Here is a 7486-nt window from a genome sequence, read left to right as displayed (position 1 = left end):
AGATCAAGGGGTGTTGTAATTAGTGTAAATAACTGTATTATATATAAACTATTGTTGTATTGCGACAGAAGGAACGTTGTGGGTGTGTCATTTATTACATTGTATATAACGTTTATAATGTTTATTATACCCTCGGGGGTATTTGCAAATGTATATATATTGAGTAAAGATATTTACAAAGTGTGTGAGAAAAACAAATATAGAATTAATATTACATATATATTTAATAATGATAATAATAAAAATAATAAAAATAATAAAACTATTAAAATTATTAGTTTATTGGTTAATCATTGTAAACTAATCTTTTGAGATATTTTTTTCTCCTTCATCGATAACGTTATTAAAAATTATGGTTTTCGAAAATTAATTTTAAGGATAAACAACGCTTCAATTTTAAACGGAGTAAACATAACGAATAAAAATTATTTTTAGCAGCACATGTCACCACAAATGACCACATGTCGTTTGTTTATGACGTAATTTTAACTAAAGTTTTCTGCATATATCTTGCATCTTATAAATTATTTTCGTAGTTACGATTTCATTACATTGTTGGAAACATTTTTTTTCTCTATTTTAATTAAAAGGGGCAACAAGATTGCCTTTAAACAATAATGATTTTCTTAAAAATTTAGTGACAATTGAAAATTGAAGATTAAATTTTTTTTAACATTTAAACATGAAGCTTGCAATATAAAAGACATTAAGTTGATATAGACATTTAAAATATTTGTTTTTTAAGAGTTTTTTTAACTAAAAAAAATTTTCAAAACTCATTGTGTGAGCTTCGTATTTATGATGGAGGGAAAAAGATTTAGGGTGGAATGCAAGAAGCGAACTTGAGTCAAGTTCGTCTTGAACTTTACATTGTAACCAATAGCGGCAGAGTATTTTTTAAGGGGAACCCATACTCTGCCGCTATTGGTTACAGTGTAAAGTAGCAACCAGACAATCTCTAATGGACTTATTATAAAAGGACAAAAATAGACTTCGACAAAGCACTAATTGCAAAAATTTTAATTACAACTATCAAAAATAAATTGTCTATAAAAAATGTTTGTCTTTCTAGACAATCATTTTAAAAACGGACACTAAATGAACAATCTCGATTTTTTAATGAGGTATAGAAGATCTATTTAATATATAATTTGGACTTATAACGAGTAATTAAATTTTCACTGCAGCATCGTTTCAAAAACTGAAAACGAGCACAAAATTAAAAATACAATTTTTCTAACAGAAGTTCATTTTTTAATTTTTTGTTCAGCGTGTGCTGTTGATTAAAAAGTTAATGTCTATTTAAAAACCTCAAAATGGACTATTTTGTGCTCAATTGAAGTTCATTAATTACTCAGTTCAGTTGTTTTTCAATTCTCAGTGAATGTGCGTGAAAATTTATTTTTAAAATGCCCTCTCCAGTTTGGGATTACTTCAAAAAAGTTGAAGGTAAGTTTATCATTTAAAAAATTTTCCTTAATCACTAAAATCTTTATCACCTTCAATAAAATTATTTTAAAAATATGTGATCAAGGAGTTGTCCTTTATAAAATGTGGATTAGTAAGTAGAAGATTCCAACAGGTGTTAAAAATTATTTAGGTTTGTGAATAAAACAATAGTGAAAAAGAAAAATGTTTTTTACTTTCATTTTATTGATGAATATGTACGCAAGTTTTAAACAATAATTAATCATGGGCAATGATCGTCATTTGGAGTTTTGATGTCATTTCAATATTTTTTTAATATTATAAATTTATTACATAACAATCTTCAAATAATACGGTAATGAAAGATTTCTGGTTTTATGAAATCAAGTAAATTTAGACAAAATCATAGACACCAAATAGACAAAAAATTATGCTTTGTAGACTTATGAAGTGAAAATTATTTTTTAACTGAGCAATCTTAGGACACCATCAAAAATTTGATAGACACAACAAGGACAAAAAATTAAACATTTGTTGTGTCCATTACAACATACAGAATTGTCTATGTCTGTGTTGTAAGTCTATCCATAGACTAGTCTGGTTACTAGTGTAAAGTTCAAGTCGAAATTGAATCAAGTTTGCTTCTTGCATTTCACCCTAAGGTTTTGTTCTATTATGAGAGTTGCATATAGTATTTGCTAGGGTGACCAGAGGTTTTCCGCGGTTATTTTGGCTTTAGGTACGCTGTCCCGGCGTCCTAAAAAAAGGCCATCGGGACAGTCAATTGTCCTGGTTTTGAAACAGTTATGCTTTATAAAAAGCAAAAAATGATTATTTAATTTTTATTCACCAACGTATTAGCTGTTTTGGCCGGCGAGTTGGTCAGTCTATGGTATACAATCTATGATATACAGCCTATGATATACAGCCTATGATATACAGCCTATGATATACAGCCTATGATTTACAGCCTATGATATACAATACAAAAACAGCCTGTATATATGCAAACACGGTGTAAAAAATAAATCCGCAAACAAACCAGGCTATAAAAAATTAGAATGGAAAAGCAATAGAATTTTAAAATTTCAAATTTTATTGCATTCGCAAGTTCTACTTTAACTTAGTTAAATTAGTGAGAATTTTTTTAATTAAAAGCCTTTATAAACTTATTTATTTATTTTATATGGATTTTTTTCATACACTTTAAATGATCATTTATTTAATTTTAAAATGACGATCAGAGTCGAGAGACTATATGTTTCTTGATTTAAATCAAACTTGAAATTCTTTTTAATTAGCGTTTCTTTCGTTTGTAACTTTTAACTATTATAAATATTATATTATACATAAATAACTATTATAAATAACCATAATATGTTTTAAAAGTATTTTTTGATGTTTATTACAACAAGGAAGGGTAAATATATGCTGGTTCATAAATTTAAAAAACTGAATAACGGATTGTCTCACCTTTCCCACAAGACCATGTGTTAAAAACATAAAGTTTTTACCTTACAAATCATACTAAATTAACTTTTCTTTTTGATGATTAAATAATATATAAATTTTTTTTATGCAAATGCAATATATATAAATTTTTAATATAAAAATTTTTTTTATGCAAATAATATATAAATTTTTTTTATGCAAAATGCAAAAAACTGGTGCTTATAAGTATTTATCACGACTAAAACTTGTATCAATCATGTCTTCGCTAAAAAAAGCGTTGAAAAAATTAATAACTTTATTAAGTCAAAATAAATATTCCGAAAAACAGGTGTGCTAAGCTTGGCAAACAAAACTATAAAATAAATCCATTATAATAACCAAGGACAACCATTATAATCTCCAGAAAGGATTGAAGAAATTTGTCCCATCTTCCCCGTTGTCTTATACTGACCCGAATTACCTTATATTTTAGGCTCTATTTTGAAGCCTTTTAGGGCTACTTTAGGTCGGGGTTATCTAGCGTTTGCGTTGTTAAAATTGTTATGAATGACTATAAATGAATTGAAATTTTAGAAGGTCAATTAACTAATGATATTGTTCCATTTTCGAATAAACCGTTTAAAAAAGTTTTCAATTTTTCAAGTTATTGCCCTGTAGCAACAGCTTATAAGTTTATTTTTCGAACGGGTGATGAGAATTTCTGATTTTTAAATCTCTTCTTTTTTTTAAAGACACATTTTGCAATTAACATTAAAGACAGTTTTAACTCATTCTTTTATCTTAAGGGAAAAAAAAATCACGTGGGCACGCGTAGTTTAAATTTTAATTTGTCTAAAGCAAAACTTTTCACATTCTCGTATCATATAAGTAGAAAAAATGTAAAAGAGCAAAAATTTAAAAGAGAGATTGTTAAATATTTTATTGATTTTGTAATTTGATTGCTACTAATATTATCAAATCTGACACTTTTATATTGTTTAAAAAGACTGCGTTTAAGAGTTCAGTTCCAGTTCTCCATCTCAGAGATATTAATGACAGAGTTCTTATCATTTTTATGTCTTAAACTGCTCAGTATAATAAATAGCATTTTTGAGCAGGATTGAAAAGTCGCGTTTTTCAAAAGGAAGTGGTTTGAACCTTTGGAGATAGTAACAAATAGTGCAGATGACACAAACTTATTTCTCACCAACAATGATATCAAGAAATTATATGCAGACATGAATATTGAACTGTGTAAAGTAAACAACTGGTTTAAGGCAAACAAACTCTCACTTAACGCTGAGAAAACAAAGTATATACTATTTCACAAAAAAACACAAGAAGAAAATCTTCCTCTCAAGTTGCCTAACCTATCTCTAAATGATAAACTAGTAAATAAGCAATCCAATATAAAATTCTTAGGAATCATTGTTGATGAAAAATTATCCTGGCTTCCACATATAATATATATCCAGTCAAAAATCACCAAAATAATAGGTTTGATGTATCGAGTTCGCTCCTACGTCAATAAAAATAGTCTTAAATTAATCTACTTTAGGCTAATTCATAGCTTCATCAGCTATGCAAACATTTCATGGGCAAGTACTCAAGCGGCAAAGATTAAAAAAATTTATAGTCTACAAAAACATGCCTGCAGAATCATTTACTCAAAAAATAGGCGTGAACACGCTAAGCCCTTAATGAAAGATATGAAAATGATGAATGTGTTTGAAATTAATATCTACCAGCATTTAATTTTCATGTATCGTTATAATCACAATATCTCTCCTATAAGCTTTAATAACAAGTTTAAAATAAATAAAAATGATAGCTATAATCTTAGAGCGAATATGTCCAACACATATAAACTGCCTCGGATAATAAACAAATATTCAGAGTACAGCATTCTATATCGAGGTCCAAAAGTATGGAATACTTTTCAAAAAGGATTCAAAGGCACGGTAAATTCGTTAAGTTCCTTCAAGTTTTTAACAAAAAAAGAAATTTTTAAAATATAAGAAATGTTTTTGGTTAATCATACTTTGAATAATTTCTCATAAATCTGTTTTTGTTTTATTTCTACTTTTGTTGGTTGCTTATCAATTTTATTAGCGAATTACGCGTTTTATTACGATATTTTATCGAAATTTTATTACGCATTAACATATTACGATATTTTTTTGAAATCTTGTTATAGGGGCTCTATGAAAAGATTGCGATAACGTACTGTCATCCTCATCTTCTTTGAGCCCCTATCTGTTTTACTTATTTTATTTATTGAAATTTTATATTACGAAGTTGTAAAATCTTATATTATATTAAAACAGAGAAAGAAAAAAAAAAAAAAAAAAAAAAAAAAAAAAAAAAAAAAAAAAAAAAAAAATTGAAAATGGCCCCAATAAAAAAATTTTTTAGCACTTAAAAATTATTAACAATAACAAATAAGCTTAATAAACATCAAGTAATATTGGCTTTGAGAGATTTGTTCTCCAGTGAGAAATAGAAAGTCAGATTATACTTTAGACATGCCTCAAATTGCAATTGCAATTGTGTGATAATGCTGTCAAACACACAGTTGCATTGAATGACAAAGTCTTGTTCTGGTTTGATTAAAATGCTATCATCATCAGCCGCATCAAAAATCATACGCTTGACTTTTCTCTTTTGTTTAGTTAGGAAGTCTGCGTCAATGTCAATTTTTTTTTGCTTCTTGATTGTTAATGGAAGCAACTGCTTATTTTTTTGATAACTTGTTTCTCAGTTACCTTTAAAGGAAATTGGGAGTTCTTTCATCAGGTTTCTCCATCTTGATGTAGAATTGGAAAAAAGTGTGAATATTTTTTGAATAGATCCAAACAATGTAACCATAAGAGGTGAGACTTTAGCAGCATGAATGCCAACTAAATTAAGAGTCATACATGCACATGGTACAAATGATGTTAGTCCATTGATATTAATGATTTGTGATTGAACTCCTTTGTATTTTCCAGCCATATTTGCTCCATTGTAATAGCCCTGGCCTCTGTAATCTGCAATATTTATTCCATCAATTTTCAGTTGTCCTAGGATTTCTACTGCAATGCTATTTCCAGCTTTCTTTTAATGAGCACATTTGATTTTTTATAAGAATATATCTTATCACTTCACTCAGTTATTCTTTATGAGAAACATCAGATGCACAGTCAAAAAGCAAGGAATAATATTTTGCATTTATAATTTCTACCACAAGTGTAATTATTTTATTTTGAATTTGTCATGAAAAATATGAGACTGCAGCTTTTTGGGCTTTTATTGTTGCAATATAGTCTGCCAATAGAGGATTGTAATGACTAATCAACTCTAGGGTAGAGATCTCACTTTTTTCCCCTATTGCATCATTACTGCCTCTTAGAGCTAAATTATTATTTGCACAGAATAATATGGCATCAGCAATAATTTTTAAAATATCCCTCCAATTGTTTGCTTCTCGGTTTCTTGTTCTCTGATGGTCATTGCCGAAAGTTTGGCCTTTTTTTAAATTTTGTTCCATTTCCTTCAAAATTGCATAACATTTTCTGTTTTCAGAACTATTTTGGGATTAAGCTTTTTCCAGTTACTAAATCCTTTAGAAATATCAGACAACATATTAGCTTTAAATACTTAATAGCATTAAAATATTTGAGACTGTTCTTGTCATTTAATTAAATGTTAAATATTTTTAAAAACTACCTAAAAATTTGTCGACACTTGTTTCTAAGCCACATTTTTTTACCATAACATCTAGAGATGACCAAGTTTCAGGTTCCTAAAAGACATTTTTAAAAAATTCAAAAAGTTTTAACTGGCAAAATGTTAACGACGATTCAAGCCATTATCGGAAAGTTTTCAAGTTAATAAAAAGGGTACGGCCTAAATATAGTTTGATTTTTTTAAAAACAGTATTACTTAAAAAGCCCAATATAAAAAACTAAAATTTTGAAGATTAAATGAGTATGTAATACAGGACTGCTAATGCTGCCAAATTTTCTATTTTTTAAGTAGATAAATTTGTTTACTAAAAGTTTGCGCCAACTTGTTTTGACCTTCCCTATCTCTCTTGTTATTAACTATCAAAAAGGTGCAGAACCCCTCATCCTTCTATTTTGGTGGAGTAATTAATGAACAGCCGTTAAGGAGACCGTGTTATAAATTGTATTGTTTTGAGCATCGTAAAATGTTATAATTTAAAAATGACATTGTAAAAGTTTTTTGACAGCGAACATAGCAGCTATATTTTATTTTATAATTCGGTGTTTGTTAATATACAGCAGTTATTTGTAACATTGAATTGATCATAATTATTAACTTTTTTATTTAAAAAACCATTATTTACAATTTTTACAAAAGATTTACTTCTGGAAATAGATGTACACATGACCATTTTTTATTTTTTTTTGCTATGCTACATTCAAATCTTAGTACATGCAAATTATGTACATTTTTTTCAGTTGCATCGTGTGTTGATTTTGGCTTTTGCTATGCCTTGCTTTATTTGTTTTGTCTTTTTTTCCAACACTTTCCATTACTAATGTTATTAAATCAAAGTGATTGGAGCGGATCTATCACACACAAAAAAAAAATTCTATAATATCTAAGCAGAAGAAGGAGA

This window comes from Hydra vulgaris, chromosome 06 (assembly GCF_038396675.1).
Source record: "Hydra vulgaris chromosome 06, alternate assembly HydraT2T_AEP".
Lineage (NCBI taxonomy): Eukaryota > Metazoa > Cnidaria > Hydrozoa > Anthoathecata > Hydridae > Hydra > Hydra vulgaris.
This window is presented reverse-complemented; position numbering follows the sequence as displayed.